Raw genomic sequence first — 21,831 nt, 5'->3', positions numbered from 1 at the left:
TCGTAAATTAGATATGGAGAATGCTTTATGGATTGGTTTTAGTGTTAATCTGTGAACAAGTGAAGCTACACTCCGTGGGAAAAGGATGTAAACAATAGTTCGACAAACCATTCCTTGTGGCACTAATACTTCAAAGGCTGCAAAACTGTAAAGCAACAGGGATTGGGAGGTAACACAGGAGTTATTGTGTTATTGCCATGCAAGTGCTTGGCCCAGGCTGGGTTTCTGGTACCATAGTCCCACATACACTGTGAGGTACAGCTCTGGGCGGGGGGGGGGGGGTCCCAAAACCAATGTGGTGGCCTGAGTATCCCAACATGCTCAGGCCCCTGTGTAGAACCCACTCTCCGGTTGATGAAGAATCTCAAGTAAGGGTCCCCAACCTCCTGAACACCACGTGGGAGGTCCCAAAATAATAATAAAATTAAATCACTCATTTATATGATTCTGGAAACTTAGACTCTGCCCAAGAATATCAATAGAATCTACTGTCCAGGCAACTTGCACGTACTTGGCCAAAATTCAACTGAAAAGAGAGTCTTGTTCTCATAAAAATTGTAAGTTGTGTCATGTCTGAAGGTCAAGAATAGCAGACGAAAGGATCGTTTCTAGCAGATGATGCATGGGTCACTTTTATTTCATAGCAACAAGAACAAATCAGAATGCTGACACCAGTAAGACAGTCTGAACCAAAACACACAGAAGCAGCAACGTCAAAATAAATCAACACTGAAATTTTAGGGAAATATTTCTAGTCATTTCAGACGGTTGTTCAGGTTATAAACAAAAGAAAGGGCTATTCAACGGGTAAGTGGTGTCAAGGGAAATACGTTTCATTATATTCAAAGTACTGGGCTTGAAAGATAGAGTGGACCACGCCGGGCACTTGCCTTGTTTGAAACCTGGCTCCACACATTGTCTCCAAGCACTGCCAGGAGTGATCCCTGAGCACTGTGCCAGAAGTAAGCCCTTAAGACTGCTGAGTATGGCCCAAAAACCGAAAGAATGAAAAAGTGCAAAAGGTTTTTTCTCTCAAATTTTTCATCTTAGAAAACTTAAAACTGTATATCTGTGTATTTTCAAAACCAGAGATTTCTTGCCTCTGAATGTTCTCCTTGAGGAATACAAATGGGGTAGTAGTCTTTTCCTCAGAAGGCACATCAGAGAACAAGTTTGCAGCTGAGGAAGGATCTAGAACAATGTTCATTCAAGTGTGGAACACACTAGTGTTCACTTGAGCATGTATGCGCGCGCGCGCGCACACACACACACACACACACACACACACACACACTATCACCCAGGGGCTGGAGAGAGATTGCAGTGGGGACGGTACTCGCCTTGCACACAGGTGACCTGGGCTTGAACCCCGGAACTGCATAGAGTACCCCGAGCCCTGCCAGAAATGATCGCTGAGTGCAGAGCCAGCAGTAAACCCTAGGTGCCCCAGGTATGTCCTAAAAATAAAAATTAAAAAAATTAAATTGAAGCTGAATCCAAAAGGTAGAATTTACACTGACAATTTGACACTACTTAGCACCTAAATAATATATATATATATATATATATATATATATATATATATTATGTAGGAGTACTGCTATTTATTCAGCCACTGATTACCTGATTGAATTAGGCATGACCTCCACCTTACTTTTTTTTTATTTTTCATAATTTTATTTATTGAATCACCGTGAGAGCAGAGACAAAGCTTTTGGGTTTAAGTCTCTGTCATGCAACGAAACACCCGTACCTTCACCAGTGCCCATTCTCCACCACCAAAAACCCCAGTATACCCCCATCCCACACTCCTCCCCCTACCTGTGGGCAGATGATTTCCACATTACTCTCTCTCTACTTTGATCACATTCAATATTTTGACACCAGACCCACCATTATTATTTGGGATTTTACCCCAACACTCAGATCTGCTGAAAAGGCAATAGTAGACAATTTGTTTTCTATTGCTGGTTAAGAATAACATATGATGTCACATGGCTGCAGTAGTGGCCGTGCGATTTTGAAATTCCAAAATTTTAACACTTAAATCTGGAGGGATTTGTGACAAAACCTGCTGGGTTCTGAGATTTGTTCCTGAGTCTCTGGGATCATGGCTGTTAAGCAGCTTGATCAGGAGCCAGAGAGGCCGTTCATGGGTGGCAACTTGTGGTCTCGTTAGGGTGGGGAGGAAAGGCCGGCTCCACCTCCATCCTGTGAGGCCCGACATGTCTTGTCACTGCGGGCCCAAACCTGACTGTCCAGTGGCCTCTGGAGGATGGTGGCCACCAGGCCGCCAGGGGGAACAGGCCAAAACACAAAACCTATTCCCACCTGGGTTGGCCAGTGCCAGTAACCTACTGCAGGACCTGGACACATTTCTGCCAAAAGCCGTTGGGTTTCGAGATTTGTTTCCGAGTCTCTGGGATCATGGCCGTTAAACAGCTTGATCAGGAGCCAGAGAGGCTGTTTGTGGGTGGCAACTTGGAGTCTCATTGGGGTGAGGAGGAAAGGACCAGCTCCGCCTCCATGCCGTGAGGCCCCACATGTCTCATCACTGCGGGCCCAAAACTGACTATCCAATGGACTCTGGCAGATGGCTACCACTGAGTCACCAAGGGGTAGCAGGCAGAGTGACAACAACCTTTCTTCCCTGGGGTGGCCTGGCGACAGTAACGTACTGTGGGGTCCGGATGCATTTCTGCCCAAAGCCGTTGGGTTCTGAGATTTGTTTCTGAGTCGCTGGGATCATGGCTATTAAGCAGCTTGATCAGGAGCCAGAGAGGCCATTCATGGGTGGTGACTTGGGGTCTCGTTGGGGTGGGGAGGAAAGGGCTGGCTTCACCCCCATCCTATGAGGCCCTGCGTGTCTCATCACTGTGGGCCCAAACTGACTGTTCAGAGGTCTCTGGAGGATGGTGGCCACCAGGCCGCCAGGGGGAACAGGCCAAGGCACGAAACCTATTCCCACCTGGGTTTGCCCAGCACCGGTAACCTACTGCAGGGACTGGATGCATTTCTGCCAAAAGCCGTTGGGTTTTGAGATTTGTTTCTGAGTATCTGGGATCATGACCGTTAAACAGCTTGATCAGGAACCAGAGAGGCCGTTCGTGGATGGCAACTCGGGGTCTCATTGGGACCAGGAGGAAAGGGCCGGCTCTACCCACATCCTGTGAGGCCCCACGTGTCTTGTCACTGTGGGCCCAAACCTGACTGTTCGGTGGCCTCTGGAGGATGGTGGCCACCGGGCCGCCAGGGGGAACTAGCCAAGGCACAAAACCTATTCCCACCTGGGGTGGCCCAGCGACTGTAACCTACTGTAGGGACTGGATACATTTCTGCCAAAAGCCATTGGGTTTCAAGATTTGTTTCTGAGTCTCAGGTCATGGCAGTTAAGCAGTTCTATCAGGAACCAGAGAGGCCATGCCTCCGATTATATAGCTGAGCCCGAGGTGGTTTGTGGGTGTGTCTCCCACATACCTAACATTTTACTGTTTACTTTCTTGGTAAACTCTGCCCCAAGTTTTTGGGGTCTGGCCAAAAGCACAGCAGCAATTTTGGGATATCTGGAAGTCTGAAGACACCATCAGACTGCTGATGAACTTGCCTCACAGGTACAGATTGACCTGCTGGCGGCACCATACCCCCAGCACCTAAATCATATTATCATTGTCAGTAAGTACAGTTTGAACTGTAAGCTTCACTCAATATTTAGGCCTAAAGGTCCAGCTATAATTACAGAAAGATAATTATAAGTAGATACTTAGATTAGAAAGGTTGTACCAGCGCATAAATCAACATATTGTTTCATTAGGAAAGTATGGTAAGTGGGGGTAATTTTATATATCAATACCATAGACTTTAATATTATTGTATTACACATTATAAAATATTTGTAATATAATAAAATAAGTGTAATGAAAGAAAGATCAAGCATGTAGGAATCAATTTAACAATGGAAGTAAAAAATTAGAAATCACTATTAAAAATGGAAGCCAGAAAACAAAAATTGGCCCATGTTCATTATTTGGAAGAATTAACATTGTTAAAGCTGTTCATTTTCCCCTATGCATCATACAGATTCAATGCAATCCTAAGCAGAATTTCAGTGAACATCATGTTTAGGAATAAAGAATGGTACCACTTAAGTTTGTCCGGAAGCCACAACCCCCCGCAAAGGATCAAAGCAATCCTGAGGGGATAGATAGGAAGTATCTTTTACACCTTTACTATGCTATCGAGCTCTAATAATCAAAACAGTACGCAACTGAAACAAAAGCACTCAGACCAATGGGATAGTCTTGACAGCCCAGAAATGCATCCTTAGATTTATGGTCAGTTAATTTGCGACAAGGGATCTAACGAGTACAACATGAAAGAATGAAAGTCTCTTTATCGTGGTTCTAAGGGGACTGAGGAGTCACATGCAAAGAATAAAATCGGATCCTTATCTCAGACCATGCACACAGTTTATGAAGACATGTATTAAAATGTTAAATATTAAAATATTAAAATATTTTATAAAAATATTTTATTTAGTAAGTAAAGTAAAATTTAATATAATATAAATATAAAAATATAAAATATAAAAATATAAAATATATAAAATATAAATATATAAAATATAAAATATAAAATATAAAAATAATATAAAAATTTAATAAAAATATTAAAATATTAAAATAAGGCCGCCCACCTTCCAGATGGTCAGACTTCTTCGTCAAGATCATGAACGATCGGTTTGAGGCCCTTCATGTTCCCGGAACGAACAGATGCCATTGGGCTACACTAGCACGCGACAGGGACAAATGGAGACGTTACTGGCACCTGCTCCAGCAAATCGACGACTAACGGGAAGTTAAGTGATTAAGCGATTAAAATTTATTAAAGAATTAGATGCTAGGCCTATCTCAAAAGATGTTAGGCCTAAATCCATAAAAACGTACTAAAGAAAGCCTGGGAAAAACTTCATCAAGTTTAAAATTTCCCAATACAATGTAAACAGTATTTTCTCAATGTATTCACAGGGGCATTTCACAAAGGAGCTTCTATTTGCACCGTTTGTTTAGTTGTCATTGTGGAACTAACAAATTATGCATGATTACAAATGATTCTCTGTCAGTCATACCTAGGAATAGTTTTAATTAAAATGTTCTGCAGTTTGTGCAATTTCGTTTTTCCCATGTTTCACTTGTATTAATTATGTTCATTAAAATGTAATTTTATGTGTGCTGAATCTAATAGTAGAAATTAAGGGGCTTTTGGAGAGAATAATATAGGAATTTTTGTGAGAGTAGAACTTTTTTGTTTCTTGAAAATGGCAACAAAAAAGTATAGGCATACACCTTATAAATTTGCACAGAATTAAATTCTCTCATGTACTTACAAACCTGGCAGAATCTGAATGTTGCGTGAGATGATGTCAGAGTCAATTTTCAATTTGTGATACATATTATTGAGAGATGTTGTCACTGGAGCAGACTGAGAGGATGCTCTGAGTTATTATCTACTACAACTTGTAAACCCACATTGATCTCAAAATGAAATCTTCTACAAAGTACTTTAGAAATCAAAGGAAGTCTAAGAGATAAAAGAATCTGTCAATAATACCTCTAGGAGGTTTTAATTTACTACACTCACATAATCCAATTGTCCCACCCCCCTGTGACAAGGACTCCTTGAAAATTAGTTTGTCTGTAAGAATCTAGTCCCAGGGTACTACAAATTAACAAATTTGGTCAAACATAACCTCAGATATAACCTCATAACATCACAGATGATGGCTTACAATGCGCCTTGGGTTGTTCTAGTCTTTCTTCATATGCCTACAGTCCTTCAGGTTGTCTCACTCTGCATTGCATCAAGTGATCTGATGAATCTTCAACTCAGCACTCTCCTGCATCCTTTTTTTGGGAGACAGTGGATAGGTTGGGTCAAGCACTGCAGTATCAGGGATCACTCCTGGCAGTGCCAGAGACTGAACTGTGGTCAGGGACATACAAGCCAAATACCTGAACCCTGGTCCTATCTGTTCGGTAAATCTCCAAATTGTTTATCCAAATCTCAAAAAATGTTTATTACCTCTGGAAAATAGCCTCTCATGTTTTATTGCACAGTTACCTAATTTCCTATTTTGACTAATAAAATCACAATTTGTTATGGATTCAGGATGCAGTTCAGTGGTAGAGCAGATGTTTCATATAAGATGTGATATCTTGGGTTCAATCCTGGCCACCACACACACAAATATTTTATTAAAATTATATCATAAAATAAAATACTTTAAGTAGATACAGATTGAATCCAAATTAATTTTCTTACTGTTAATGAGAAAAAACATACCACATAAATTAGCAGCATCAATTTATATTATAGCTATAAACTTATGTAGTAAGAAATGAAATAATTTAAGCTCACAAAAAAAAAGAAATAGCGTTACGTTGAGCTAACTGAAAAATGCAGGATTAGAAAAGTCATCACTTTTCAAGTCCATTTCATTTATTTGATTTCAGTTTTCTCCATAAACAAGTGAGAAATCTTTTCATGGTTACCTTTCTTTGATGCCTTTCTATTCTAGAGATGGGATCCATGATCTACCTGTGAATTGGTATGTGCTTGTGATTATTTTCACCAACAGCACACCCTGTGACTGTATGTAGTTCTCAAAGCTATGTCAGAACGAATATGCAGTTTCCCACCTTCCTCTGGGACTTACTCACAGGTGCTGTTCTGTCCAGCCATCAGATAAGTAAGTCAACTTCCCTTAGGCCAACATTCCCAAAGCTGCCAGTGGGGACAGGGTGTATTAAGTCTCTAGCCGACTGAGTCAACAGAACTGCAAGTCACAGGAGCAATTCCTTGTGAATGTCCAGCCTAGAAGTCCAGGAAATAACTAAGGTCCTGGCCAAAAGCTGTCTACTTCCCAAATGCTGGCTTACAAAACTGGACACAACTACCACATAAAAACAGTTATGGTCACTAACTTATTACAGGTCCCACATTTTGAAAATTCTTTCTTGTTTTACAAGATGGGGGATTGAGTCCAACATGTGTAAGATGGCAATCAATTAGACAGATAAGAAAGTGAACTATAAAAAGTAAGGCAGAAGTCTGTTATTTTTCACTTGAGTCACAAAGAGTTTTATTACTGGAATCTGTAGTGTAGATTACATTCACTGCAATCCAACAGCAAAGAGATTAGTTGCCATTTGTGGTGGTGTACAGAATCTCATCTTCTAAATAAAATTAAAATTTCCAAAGAGGTTAAAACGAAATATCAGAAGGATGAGTTATGGAAGTTATCCAGGGAACATCTTATGCACTGAGGTGAAAAATTAAATTACAAAATCCAAGCTGTAAATAGCTTGATTTTTAAAGTTCCTACTTAGCTCCAATTCATTCAATACCAAGCAAATTCTATTCCTAAACTCTATTAGCCCACAGGTCCTATGAAAATACACCCAAATGGACTTAGAGTAATCCAGCCCAGCCTATAACCTTGAACCATAACACGAATCTCTGTTCTGACACTAAGTTTGGGGTCAAGAAGCAGCTTTATTCAGTCTTAATCTTAATGCTATTCTCTTTATCTGTACTATCAATTTGTAATCCTTGGTTATTAAAACCTGCAGTTCAAATATGTTTTAAACTATTCATTTAAATATAGGAAATGCAGATTTTCTTTCCACACACAAAAATTTCTATCAGATGCAAGGAATATAAGTTTTAGTATTTCCCCAAATTTGGTATATCTTAAAGAAAACGCAAAAGTGAATCTCTATGTAAGAATCAAAGTGACTCCAAATGATTCATTTTGCTTCAATAGCCTTATGAGGCTCAGGACTTGGGTTCTTGAAAGAGGAGGTGTTAACCAAAGTGTCCAGATGTGGGAAAGTGAAAAGCTGGATATCTAGAAGCTCTCTGAGGCAGAGTGAGGATTTTAAAATCTATCAGAGATCACTCACAAAGAAGCACTGGCTGGAGGGATTTAGGCTCGCTCAGGATGGCAGTGCTATAAATTCTCCAAGAAGTTGTTTCTTCAGATGACTGGTTAAAGAAACTTTGGTACATCTAAACAATGGAATACTATGCAGTTGTTAAAAAAATATGAAGTCATGAAATTTACATACAAGTGTTTCTACATGGAAAGTATCATGCTAAATGAAATGAGCCAGAAAGAGAGGGACGGACATAGAAAGACTGCACACATCTGGGGAGTATAAAGTAACAGAATGGGAGACGAACACCCAAGAATAGTTGAGATAAGTACCAGGAGGTCTGCTCCATGGCTTGGAAGCTGGCAGCATATGCTGGGGGAAAAGGCAGATCAGATAGAGAAGGGACCACCAAGTAAAGGATGTTTGGAAGATTCACTCGGGATGCGAGATGCATGCTGAAAGTAGACTATAGACCGAACACAATAGCCACTCAATACCTCTATTGCAAACCACAACACCCTAAAGAAAAGAGAGTGCAAAAGGGAATGCCCTCCCACAAAGGCAGGGCAGGGTGTGGGTGAAAGGGTGGGGGGTGTTGGAGGACTACTGGGATCATTGGTGGTGGAGAATGGGCATTGGTGGAGGGATGGGTACTCGATCATTGTATAACTGAAACCCAAGCACAAAAGTTTGTAAGTCTACAACTGTACCTCATGGTATTTCCAAACACAGTAACAACAAAGTCTCCAATGGAGACGTTACTGGGCCCGCTCGAGCAAATCGACGATCATGGTGTTTCACAAATGAAAAAATTAAATTAAATTAAATTTTTTAAAAAGTTGTTTCTTTTCTTTAACTGAGGGTGAAGAGCAGGTTACTGGAATTTTCTCTGAGGACTACGCCTACAATTCCTCTTCCCAGAAGGCAAAAATTTTGACCTTACAGTGTAATGCCTCACCAGTAGTCTATGTTGCCTCCTATAGCCCATACTCATATGGCACCAGAAACAAGTACAAGATGTCCAGGTATTATAAATCCTCTCATCGCCCAAGCTTACCTCTCTACCTGCATCCAATTTCGTTTTAAGCTTAAAGGAGTTTTCTTATTTTCAAACAAGGTAGGTGAGAAACGCAATTAAAGTGGAACTTAAATATATAGATATAGCATAGTTTCCACTTCATTTTTTTCTTTATTGAAGTAACATTAAGATAACATTCTGTAAGTTTCAGGAGTGCATGCATTGCATTCATAAGAAACACAACTTGAAAACAATTTGGTTGTCACCATCTTCCAATGATAAAATTAGCATTCCACTAACCCAGAGATTGAACAGAGATAATATCACTCAACCCCAAAATATAAATGAAATACATTTCCATAAATTTCACAAACATATTTCTCATCATCACAAATAAAGGATTGATGAATTTTTCATGCTATTCTATTCTTTCTTCATCTCAGAGATTCTGACACCGAAATTATCAAGGTGACAGCTTCCATAGGTCAAATAGGAAAGAAAGACGAAAGAAAAAAATCACTCATTTCAAAACTTAATAGTGCTTAAGCCTTTTTTACAAACTTCACTAGCAAAAAGGTCATAAAAGTCACTCGATTAGGTGGTATTTTTATTCTACTAAGTATTCAATGAGAAAGAAATGATAGCTTGCCTTTATTGATGATTCTTTTATGTACAGAAAACCATCAGTCAATATCTATGTAGATTCCTAACAGAAGCCATTTTATCTGAATTATTCAGACCAAACTTATGCTTGCAAACCAGCTGAGAATATATATAACTCAGGAAAAAAATTTTGCTCCTTTCTGAAATAACAAGGGCAATATATTAAAAAAAAACTGTAGAAAAACTTTAGAAAGGGAAGTGCTTGGTATTTGTAATTATGCCTCCAGTTTCTGGGCTATGTGACCTTGGAAAGACATTCAAGACTCAGTGATCCTCTTTAGCTTACAGGACAAATTTATTGCCACCCTGAAGCCAAGAAACAAGACAGAGGATTGATGGAACTCTTAAAGTTTTTAGGTCAACAACCTGTCACTGTAATTCTTTCTTTTTCTCACACATTCCTTCTTTTTTTAAGGTTATTCTCCACATACTCAAACTACCAAACCCTTCTCATCACGTACTAGTCTCCATCTACACAGTCTAGTCTAGAAAGGATTAACTGTGCACTTAGAAGCACCAACTGTTTCCCAGAAGACAATGGCTAAATTAAAGTCAAATGCAGAGACAGCTTGAAACTGGACTCCAGTGCACGAATGGCAGCTACTCTCAAACTGAAAAAGAATGAGCTGACAATTATTATAGATTTCAAAGGTCAAGGAGAAACTTGGTCCAAAAGTCTGACAACCATTTTGGACTCCAAAGTTAAACAAAAATTGTAACTTAGAAACTGAATCAAGACATTGAGTTGGAGAGAAAAAGCAGTCACAGCGTTCTGTGTTCTAAGAATATATTTCACAGTCAATTTTTTTTTTCAAGACAGAGTCATAATCTTGGCCTTCTTTCAGCTAGACTTTCCAACTAGAAAACCCTGGTTATTATTAGCAGCATGAGTAGTACAGTTTATATTTCATTGACTTCTCAATCCATTACACAGAGTAATTTGGCTTAGCCAAAAATGATTTTTATAGTGTGTTTCTAAAAATCCTAATTATAAAGGAATATGCAACGAGTGCTTATAGCTACAGTCCTGGGTCAAGATTTATTTTACAAGCCTTCCCTTACAGTTCTTTGCTAAAGACGTTCTTTGTGTTTTATTGCAAGTTTCTTCCATTGCGTCACGCTCTCAGTGGGATGGAGAGCCTATATTTTATTTGACTCCTGCCATTAATTACCTGTGGGCCTGTATCATGTCTCTCTCAGACCCATTTATTATAATGGTGCCTGCTGGTGTCCCTGCAGCTAGCAGTCTGTCAGCATTTCCATTAGAAACACTATTTCACCCGGGTTTAAAATTCAGCTGTAAAATCGTGCTCTAGGCTGTACATGTTTAGCGTACATGATATGAGCTATGATGCCCTATTTTATGACTCCAAAAAGACATATCTGTGGTGGGGGGAGGCTGCTTCAAAATCGATGTGCAAATAGCTCCTAATTTTTGTGATGAAAGCTTTTTTTGTAAAGAACAGTGCAATCTTGTTAAGAATATGGATATGTTTTATTATTTTCAAAACAAATATTTTGCTGTAGTTCAAAGGACATTCACTTCGATCTAGAGGAGAGTTCTACTTTCACTTTTCTTTCGGTTTTCATTTTAACCCCCTAAAAATACATATCATTTCTCAATTTTTATTTTTTACTTTTGTTGTTCGGTTTGGCCTTTTGACCACATGTGGCAGTGCTCAGGGTTTTCCCTGACTCTGCACCCTGGACAGCAGTTGTGGGGAACATATATGAGTACCGGATCACACCAGGGTTGGCTACATACAAGGCAAACATCCAAACGACTCTACTATCTTTCTGGCCCCAACTTCTCAATTTTAATTATTTTTATTTATCCATTGGGAAAAAAACCTCAAAATCTGTGCTAATGACAAAACTGCTCATTTCTAAGCTCAGTTTAAGAGTTAGCAGTGGGTTTTATGATTTTTATTTATTCATTGAAAGATCTCAAGATTTGTTCTAATGATAGAAAACTTGTTGAAGAGTTAGTAGTGGGATGTTCAAAGGCCAATCGCCACATATAGATGATTTTTCCATGAATAACAGGTTTCTTAAAAATTATCATCTGGGGCTGAAGCGATAGCACACTGCATAAGGCGTTAACCTTGCACGCGGCCGACCTGGGTTTGATTCCCAGCATCCCATATGGTCCAAAGAGCACCGCCAAGGCTAATTCTTGAGTGAAGAGCCAGGAGTGACCCCTATGCATTGTTGGGTGTGGCCAAAAAGCAAAAAAATAAATAAATAATAAAATAGATAAAATGAAAATTATCATCCAGGGGCTGGAGCAATGGTACTTCGAGTAGGGCATTTGCCTTGCACTCTGCTGACCCGGGGTTCGATTCCCAGCATCCCATATGGTCCCCTAAGCACCACCAGGAGTAATTCCTGAGTGTAAAGTCAGGAGTAACCACTGTGCATTGCTGGGTGTGACCCCCAAAAATAACAACAACAACAACAAAAAAAAATTATCATCCGGAGTATTGAGTATGATATTAGTGGATTTACAAGTAAAAAATGCAAGACACCCAATAAAATGGTAATTTCAAATGTTACAGATATCGATATATATTCTCAATATAGAGGCCAGAGAATAATTCAGAGGTTAAGATGCTTGGCTAATTAAGGTGCATGGCTAATATGTGACTGACCCTGGTGTAATCCCTAGCACACTCTAGTGTAATCCCCTGGTGTAATCCCCTGGTGTAATAGTCCCCTGGTGTAATAGTCCCCAGCACACTCAGGTGTAATCCCTGAGCTCCCAGGATCCTTAAACACAGTCAGGAGTCACTCCGAAGCACTTCTGGGTGTGTTTCTCAAACCAAGTACTGAAAAAATATATATGAAAATTATTCATTAACTGAATTATAATTTAAAAAGCATAAATTTTCTTTATATCTTTAAATTATATCTTAAATATTTTAAGGTGTAATAGTTCCTATTCATTTCAAATAAAACTCTTACTAGTCACCATATGATTTGTGGTATAATTTCATGCCTTTCAAAGTTTTTCTTGCCTCAATACAACCAATCACCAAAGCATCCACATTCCTCCACCTCAGTCCATTTCATAGCATCTTTAGAAATAATTTTTTAACTTTGAAAAGTCCTTTTTGTTGATATATATACTTTTTCCATTACATTTTAAATTGCGAAATCCAAATTTATAAGGATTTTTTTCCTCTGAGTTTAACTTTCTTATTAGAAAAAAACGGCAATTTTAATTAGTTAGTTTTTATGTTTTTGTACACTAAAACCTAGAATTCAATGTTTATAGATTCTTTGAAGAAAAATGATCAAGAAAAACAGTTTTAGATATTTTTAAAACACTACATAGTTAAATGGACATGTCTTCAAAAGATAAGTTAATTTTTTCAGAAATAGTAAATTCTTTTGGATGAAAGTCATATTGACATAATATGACCAAGGAAAAAGAAAAAGCTTCGTGCTTAATGGGAAAATGTTCTCAAGTGCTGAGAACTGAGAGAAATGAAAAAACTACTAATGTGGGTGAGGAACGATAAAAAGCTAAGAGGTCACTTCTAAAAGTAGAGTTTCATGCACACTCAGAAAAGTTATCTGACTTAATTCTAAAGAATGCAAGTATCAAATACATTCTAAGAACATTTATTTGATTGTACACCGAAATTAACTCAGGGGAAAACTGTAAGGGCAAATTTTAAAGCATTTTACCCATTCACACCACCAAATTTGATTTTCCTTTATATAAAGTGATCTCACAGTTGGGAATTTACTAAAACTAACAGGCAACCGAAGTGTGGATGAATTGTCTTGTCACAAAGTTTTTAGGACTAAAGAGAGACCATCATAAAATAGGATCACTCGGATGAATAACATCAGAAAATGGTTTGAGCAAGTTAGGTCGGCCATAACAACTTAAATATTTCCCTAATACGATAAGCAAACTCCTGGAGAATGATAATTTCATTTGGGGGGTTTGGTTTGGGGTCCAGAGTAAAAATTAAATAAAAGTGCTAATTAATAATATTTAAAAGAAAAAGCACCTGCCAGAGAAAATATGAAATATTGTGTACATTGTTAGAGGCAGACAGAAAATATAAAAATAGAGTGTTACATTGGATGTATTGAAGATGCGCAATATTAAAAGATAATGCATTTGACACTGTGTGTTGCTTTCTCAACGCCGAATATAGCGCCTCCAACAATACAACACCAAATAAATACTATTTTATACCGGTAATGTGAAATTTGTATTAAATAACATGCATTTAAGAAAAACACAGAATTCCTAAACTATTTCAAATATAGAAGAAACATTTCCAAGACATCAGGGAAGGAACCTCAAAAAATCCGGCTCTCCACCTAAGTAGCAACAATAGCAAAAAATATTCAAGATCCATATTTTCTGAACTTTTGATATTAAGTAAATACTTGAAGTAATCCTAGGAGCAATTATTCAATTTTTTAATTAATTAATTTATTATTTTTTTCAATAGTGAGACATCATGAGGTACAGTTGCAGACTTACACATTTTTGTGCTTGGGTTTCAATTATACAATGATCAAGCACCCATCCCTCCACCAGTGCTCATTTCCCACCACCACGGATCCCAGTATCCCTCCCACCCCCCAACCCCCATCCCACCCTGCCTCTGTGGCAGGGCATTTCCCTCTCTCTCGTTTTGAGTGCTGTGGTTTTCAAGAGAGGCATTGAGTGGCAATCATGTTTGGTCGATAGTCTACTTTCAGCATGCTTCTCTCACCCTGGGTGGATCCGCCCAACACCCTTTATTTGGTGTTCCTTTCTCTTTCTGAGCTCCCTTTTCCCCTAACATGTGTGGTTGTCCTCCGGGTCATTGAGTAAAATTCCTGGTACTAATCTCAGCCATTCTTGGGTGTTAGTTTCCTATTTTGTTACTTTATGTTCCCCAGATGAATGCAATCTTTCTATGTCTATCCCTTTCTTTCTGAGTCATTTCGCTTAACATGATACTTTCCATGTAGTACCACTTGTATGTAAATTTCATGACTTCAATTATTCAATTTTTGCCCCTCTTGGAGAGCCCGGCAAGCTACCGAGAGTATCTCGCCCATATGGCAAAGCCTGGCAAGTTCCCCGTGAGGTATTCAATATGCCAAAAACAGTAACAACAAGTCTCAAAATGGAGACGTTATTGGGCCCACTTGAAAATAGTTGAACAACGGGAGGACAGACAGACAGACAGACCTGAAGTATAAAAGACAGTTTGAGAGTCATCAACTTACACTAACTATTCCCATTCAGCTCTCTCCTGCTCTGTGCTGACCTTGAAAAATAGCCATAACTATAGTAATGATTAAAATCAGCAGCTTAGCAGCCATGAGAAGTGGAAAAATGGGTTTTGATATCTCCATGAAGTCTTACCTTGGATTGTTAATACTACGAAACCTACCTAGTAGTTCACTGAAAAAGTCTCATGTATGTAGTTTGTCTTTGTGTGAACCGACTCATAGTTTGTTCAGGGAGAAAAACCCTATCCCCAGGGTATTTGTGAAAAACCAGCAACAACAGGACCAGAGAGACAGTACAGGGGATAAGGTGTGTGCTTTGCACGTGGTCAACTCCAGTTTGATCGCAGGCAACACTTTTTTTTCTTTTTTTTTTTTACATTTATTTTATTTATTTATTTATTTATTTATTGAATCACCGTGGGAAAGGTTACAAAGCTTTCAGGTTTAGGTCTCAGTCATGCAAATATCAAACACATTTCCCTTTATCAATACTTATTTTTACCATGAAGAACCCCAATAATACCCCACCCCCCACCCCTCCCAGTCCCTGTGGGGCAGATGAATTCTAGTTAACACTCTATCTGCTTTGATTAGATTCACTGTTTCAATAAAAGATTCACCACTATTATTTAGAGTTTACCCCCCCCCCCCAAATCAGACATGCTGAAAAAGCATTGTGAAGTGATTTGCTTTCTACAGCTGGGTTCAAGAATTAAACATTGGTTTTGGATTTCTGCTATTTTACTTATTGACCCTGGAAGTATTTCTACTGAAAGTCAGATAGTTAAGAAATTGGTTTCTGTGCTCTGTAGTCGTGGCCGTGCTGGAGAGCCGCTAGTGAGGGGCAACTGGTGGCCTCGGTAGGGCGTGAAGGGCGGACCGAAACGCCCCCCTTCCCATGAGGTTTTAGTCGCCCCCACTCCCCCGGCTCATACCTGCTGTCCACAAGGCTCCCATGTGGCCGCCATCTTTCTTTCCAGAGAGGAAAGGGCGAATGGGGCAACACCATTTCCCCTCCGGACAGACATGGTGGCCTGGATTAACGCATAGTCCTTTCACTTTTCTGCTCCAAGCTGCCGGGTTCTGCATTAAGTCCTTGTGCTTCTGGGGCCGTGGCTGTGCTGGAGAGCCGCTCGTGGGGGGCAACTGGTGACCTCGGTAGGGCGTGAAGGACGGACCAGATTGTCCCCCTTCCCATGAGGTTTTAGTCGGCCCCACACCCCCGGCTCATGGTCCTAGTGCTGCTTAGAGCACTCCCAGGGTGCAGAGTGAGGAATGAACCATGAGCACAGCTGGGAGTGGACAAATCTAAAACAAAATAATCAACGAGGATTATTTAAAATTGCAGCTGTTTGAGAAATAAGGATGAAGAAACTGGCTAAAAATTAGGAAAATCTGATAAAGGAAGTACAGACTAAGTCAGAACTGCAATCATCAGAGCAACAGAAGTCAGGCCCTGTACACACAGTTACACAAAGTCAGCACCTACGTACATGCACAGCCCCTTCAGACACACAAAGTCATTTCCTTCATACACAGAAAACAACACATACACATTGAATATACTCACAAAGAACACATTCTTCAATATAGAAGGGAATTTAAGTTCTAACATGTGCCATTTCAGCAGAAAGTCATCTGATAAAAGTTTTGGCTCTTACATATTTTTTTTCTGGGAATATTAAAAACCTCCATAAAAAGCAAAAACAAAACAGCAACAAACACTTTTGAGGGAAGATCCTCTGATCACCAGGGTTTTCACATTTTATGTTATTTGATGGGGGGAAGAATGGGTTATACCTGGCAATTCCAGGGCTTACTCCTGGCTCTGTGCTCAGGGATCACTTCTGGAAGTGCTCAGGGGACCATGTGCGTTGCTTAGGGTCAAAACAGGGTCAGCCACATGCAAGATAAATTGCCTTACTCTCCTTCTCTATCTCTCTGGTTCCAAGTATTATTTTAATGGCTATTTTCACAATCACACACATAAAAATATTATGAGCCATGAGCAAAATAGGAATATATTCCATTAAAGGCATTAGATTAAAGTAATAGCAAACCCTGATAATTGGTCAAGATGGAAAGAGAGTTTCAAATGAGTAAAATGAGAAATGAGGCATTAGTCCTGAACTTAACAAGATAGAAAAGACTGTAGGGCAATAGATCATATAAAAATAAATTTGATTATCTAGATGAGGCAAACTTCTAGAAAGTCACAAACCACTAAAATCATCTTAATGAATAAATAAAAAAAGACAAGAATATCTATAATAAATACATATATTTTTATAAGTAAACAGGCTGGAGCGATAGCACAGCGGGTAGGGTGTTCGCCTTGCATACAGCCAACCTGGCAGACCCAAGTTCGATTCCTCCGCCCCTCTTGGAGAGCCTGGCAAGCTACCAAGAGTATCTTACCTGCACGGCAAAACCTGGCAAGCTACCCATGATGTATTCGATATGCCAAACACAGTAACAAGTCTCACAATATCACTGGGCCCGCTCGAGCAAATCGATGAACAATGGGAGGACAGTGACAGTGACAGTGATACAAGTAAAGCAAAAACATTTCCCAAAGAAAATTTCATAACCAAACTAACCACCTTTGAATTCTATTAACATTTTAAAGAAAAAAAATAATACCAATTCTTTACCATGAACTTGTATAATTGTTTTTACACTTTTACTATCATCCTGTATTTATTTCACAAATTCATGAAAGTCCATTTCCTACAATCACAGAGAGTTGGGTTTTGTTTCCTGATCCATCTAGCTGTCCCATGACTTTTTATGAAAGAGTTCAGCCCATTGGCATGCAGAGATATTATTAATATAAAAGAACTTGTTATCATTTTTCAATGTGGGATAATGAGGAGAGGTTCATAATGGAATAATATGCGGCCAAAATGAATGATAAAATCATGCAGTTTGCTGAAACTTGGATGAAACTGGAGGAACTCATGTTAAGTGAAACTAGGACAAAGACAAAGACCGAATGTTCTCACTAATCTGTGGTATATAGAAAATGAGAAGTATTAAAAGTGGAAAGTTCCATGGAACAAGAGGTAGGAGGGAAGAAGAGGTGGTCAGAGAGTTAACACTGAGGCAAGGGTCAGAACCCTGGATGCCCAGGTGAGAGAGAGCTGAGGTATCTGTATACATAATAACCACTTGCACCTGCATGAATGTAAGCACAGGACTCAAACTACAATAAACTTATAAACGTGTCTTCCAGGATCAGGAAGATAATAAGCAGGTAAGATACTTGTTATGCATACAGTCAACTTGGGTTCGCTCTCTGGCACCCCATGTGGTCCCCAGAGCCCAACCGTGAGGGACCCCTGAGCACAGACTCAGGGGTAAGCCCTGAATACAGCCAGATGTGCCCCCCTCCCCCAAAAAAGTGAGTGTGAGCATTCACAGTTCATTATTCATACTAGCCAAGGAGTGGAACTGATACAAATGTCCATCAAATGCTAAGTGGACAGGCAAAATCTGAAGTAGACATACGATAGATTTGACAATGAAAGGAATGACTTAATCCTCCATGGTACAGTGAGAACAATGCCGAAGACTAATTTATGCATTATGAAGACATCCATTCTCTAGAAACCATCCATGTTTGTATGGAATATCCAAATAGGTTACTTTAGACAGCAGTTACCAAGTACCTGACTCAGGGAAGGAGCAGCTCTGGGCTGTTCAGTGGCATGGAATTTGTGTCTGTGGTGTTGAAAATACCCTAAAATTAGTGACAATAGGTGTATGATTCTGACTACACTAAAATCCATTCAACTATGCATGGCATGTGTGGATTGTTGTGTGTTACAGAAATACACACATCCCACATAAGAAATATCTCTCATATGATATTTCAGATTCTTTCTGTGTCTATTTGCAAATATTAGGAGACATTGATTTTAATGTTATAGAGAATGTGATTTGCTCGAGCGGGCCCAGTAACGTCTCCTGGAGCGATAGCACAGCGGGTAGGGCGTTCGCCTTACAAGCGGCCAACATGGCCGACCCGAGTTCGATTCCTCCGCCCCTCTCGGAGAGCCCGGCAAGCTACCGAGAGTATTCAATATGCCAGACACAGTAACAACAAAGTCTCCAATGGAGACGTTACTGGGCCCGCTCGAGCAAATCGACGATCAACGGGAGGGCCTTTACCTTTACCTTTACCTTAGAGAATGTGATGAACATAGATGCTACATGCAATGATAAAATCAAAATTGTAGAGCAATGTATGACCCAAATGAGATGAATCCGGCATTTCCTGCCAGTCTTCATTCCTGGTACTAACTCAGGCCTCAGAAAAGTAAGGAGGACTGATTAATGACGAGAGAAATGCAACCGTATATCATACAATTATCCCAAAATATTTTAGGTATGAATCCTTTTAGATTGTCAAGAAGGATAATGATTTCATACCAAAATAAATATATGTTAAGCTTGTAAAAGTGCTTTACTGATCATAATAATCCTTATAAGAAAATCTCACATAAATAAAGGTAATAAATTTATTTTACTAGAGACTATAAAATTTTAATAAATTTGTAGCAAGGTAAACTTGGAGGTTAAAAGTTAAACATTCATATTACAAAAAGTTATATGAATAATGCAAAATAAATTCTCCTTGGATTGGAGAAAATATTTAATAAAATTTCTTGTTAATAATGTTTATTTTAGTAACAAGACATTTATTATGGTGTCAAAATACCACAAATAATAGCTAAGTTGCAATGAGTGAATTTTAAATGGTGGGTTCTATAAATTTCTCATTTAAATTCAAAATTAAAAGCTTCTTATCATTTAATTTTCACGTATTTCTGGAAATTTAAAGTATCTGATATGACTTGGGAATATAAATCACGTTTCTGGAGGGAAGAGATTCTGCGCAGCATTTGCTGTGAGCTTCTGGGTGGTACTCTCAATTGTCTTTAACAGATGATAGTTTCAAAATAGCAAGAAGCTTAAAAATGTATGGCCTTAAAATAATTTTTTACAAATTTAGTATGTGTGATATAAAACTTATATTCAGCCCTTTCATCTAGTTCTTGTTATTTTTATCACATTTTCCATAAACATATTTCAAACTTGTCTAAGCAGGGAGGAGAAAGATTCCGAAATGAATTTAGTTTTGAGGCTGGACATATAGTGCGACAGGTAAGGGACTTGCTTTGAAGGTAGCTGACCCATGTTCAATCCCTGGCACAGACCACCAGCCAGGAATAAACCCTGAGCACAGCCAGGAGTGACCCCCAAAAAAACCCAAACAAAGCTGTAGTTTCACAGCGCTAATGTTCAATGACAGATGAATAAAGAAGCTGTGCTCTATACACGCTATGGAATGCAGCTATAGGAAAAGATGAAATCATTTATCTGTGGTATATAAAAAAAAATTGACAAGAGGATGCACGTTTTCAACGGTGAGCAAATCTCTGGCCCATGGTTAAAGAAATAAGAAGACCAGGAAAAGAGAGATACAGCGAAGGGAAGTGACGGTGGGCATGAGGTCCCAGGGTCAAGGGTCAGGGTCCCTGGATGCACAGAGGTGAGTTCAGAGGTATAAACTACTGAGCAAACAGTACTGCAATCATAAAACCCAAACCACAATAGTCTGACTGAAAATAGACCTATTATGGAGACAGGCTCGGGGCTGAGAGGGAGCCTTGGAAGATGAGTGGAGGGAAGTTCACCTTAGTGATGGCATTGAAGTTGGAACATTATTTTCCTGAAACCCTTCCATGGACATCTTTGTAAATCATCCTACCCCAATGAGAAAAGAAAACAAGGGAAAGGAAAGCCTAGAAGAAACCATGCATGTTGCTGCAACTCGAATGGAACTGAGGAGTATCCTGTTGGGTGAAGTCAGTGAGAGGGACCAAGACAAATACCAGATGATCTCTCTCATCCGTGCTATCCAGAGTGCAGGAGAAGGGAACAGGAGGTATCATATGGTTGACAGCACTCGGCCCTTTCATCACTGATCTAAGAATACCAAGGAGTAAGGGGAGCTTCGGGGGTGGGGGTGGCGGACATAAGGGGATTGGCTTGGGGGCCTTGGACACTTTAATAGTTGAACTATTAACTTTTAAAAAGTGATCTGCTAAGGAGGCAGGATTGTAGGAGATCTGGATATTGGTAGACGGGTACTGACACTGGTGCTGAGTTTGGGACTGGAAAACTGTAAGCCTGAAAATCCATTATTAACAGGAATATAAATCATGGTGCCTAAGTGGAATAAATTTTAAAGAAAGAATGCAGTTTCACATGCTACTTGGCAAATTTTAAGAGCTCCAAGTCCAACAGTTAATCTTTCAAGCAAGTAACAAATGCTCCATCAAAATATCCAAACTGCTCCATTAAAATGCCATAGATGAGGTTTCAAGCACCGGAAGAGTCCTCAGGATAGGTCAGTCTGTCGACAAGGAGCTATTTGTAGTGAGAACTGCTTTCCGATGCTGGCTTGCTAGGGAGGAAAATGCAGAATCAGTGCCCAGGGTCCTGTCTTAGCATTTCCAGAGTACATGGTAGCAGGCTTGGCATCACCTCTGCAAAGAGGAAAGAGCTTTTAAACATGTAATGGGTGTAATCATCCACTTGTACAGAACACTGGCCTCTCCGTGTCTCCTTGCCTTCATTGTGGGAAGTGAAAAAAATTATTTATGGTTTAATTGTAAGTCATAAGATATGAAGTTCCATCCATCACATATCCAACCCAAGGACAGTCAAAAATAAGCAATTAAAGAGATTTACTTTTCTTTTCCTTGGCTTACATATTGGTCTAGGTTATCATGGGGGAGGCGGGTGGTCTCCAAGATTCCCAGGGATCCCAGGGGGTCTAAACTAACGAGTACTAAATAGAATGGAATAGTGCTGAATCCTATGCGTGATTTCTCCTCAACCTGTGATAAGTGTCATTCATCCATTAGCACAGGAAAAGAGTGACCACAGTAA

Source organism: Sorex fumeus, unplaced genomic scaffold (genome assembly GCF_029834395.1).
Source record: "Sorex fumeus unplaced genomic scaffold, SorFum_2.1 ptg000099l, whole genome shotgun sequence".
NCBI lineage: Eukaryota > Metazoa > Chordata > Mammalia > Eulipotyphla > Soricidae > Sorex > Sorex fumeus.
The sequence above is the reverse complement of the archived record's forward strand: the minus strand, read 5'-3'. Positions refer to the sequence as shown.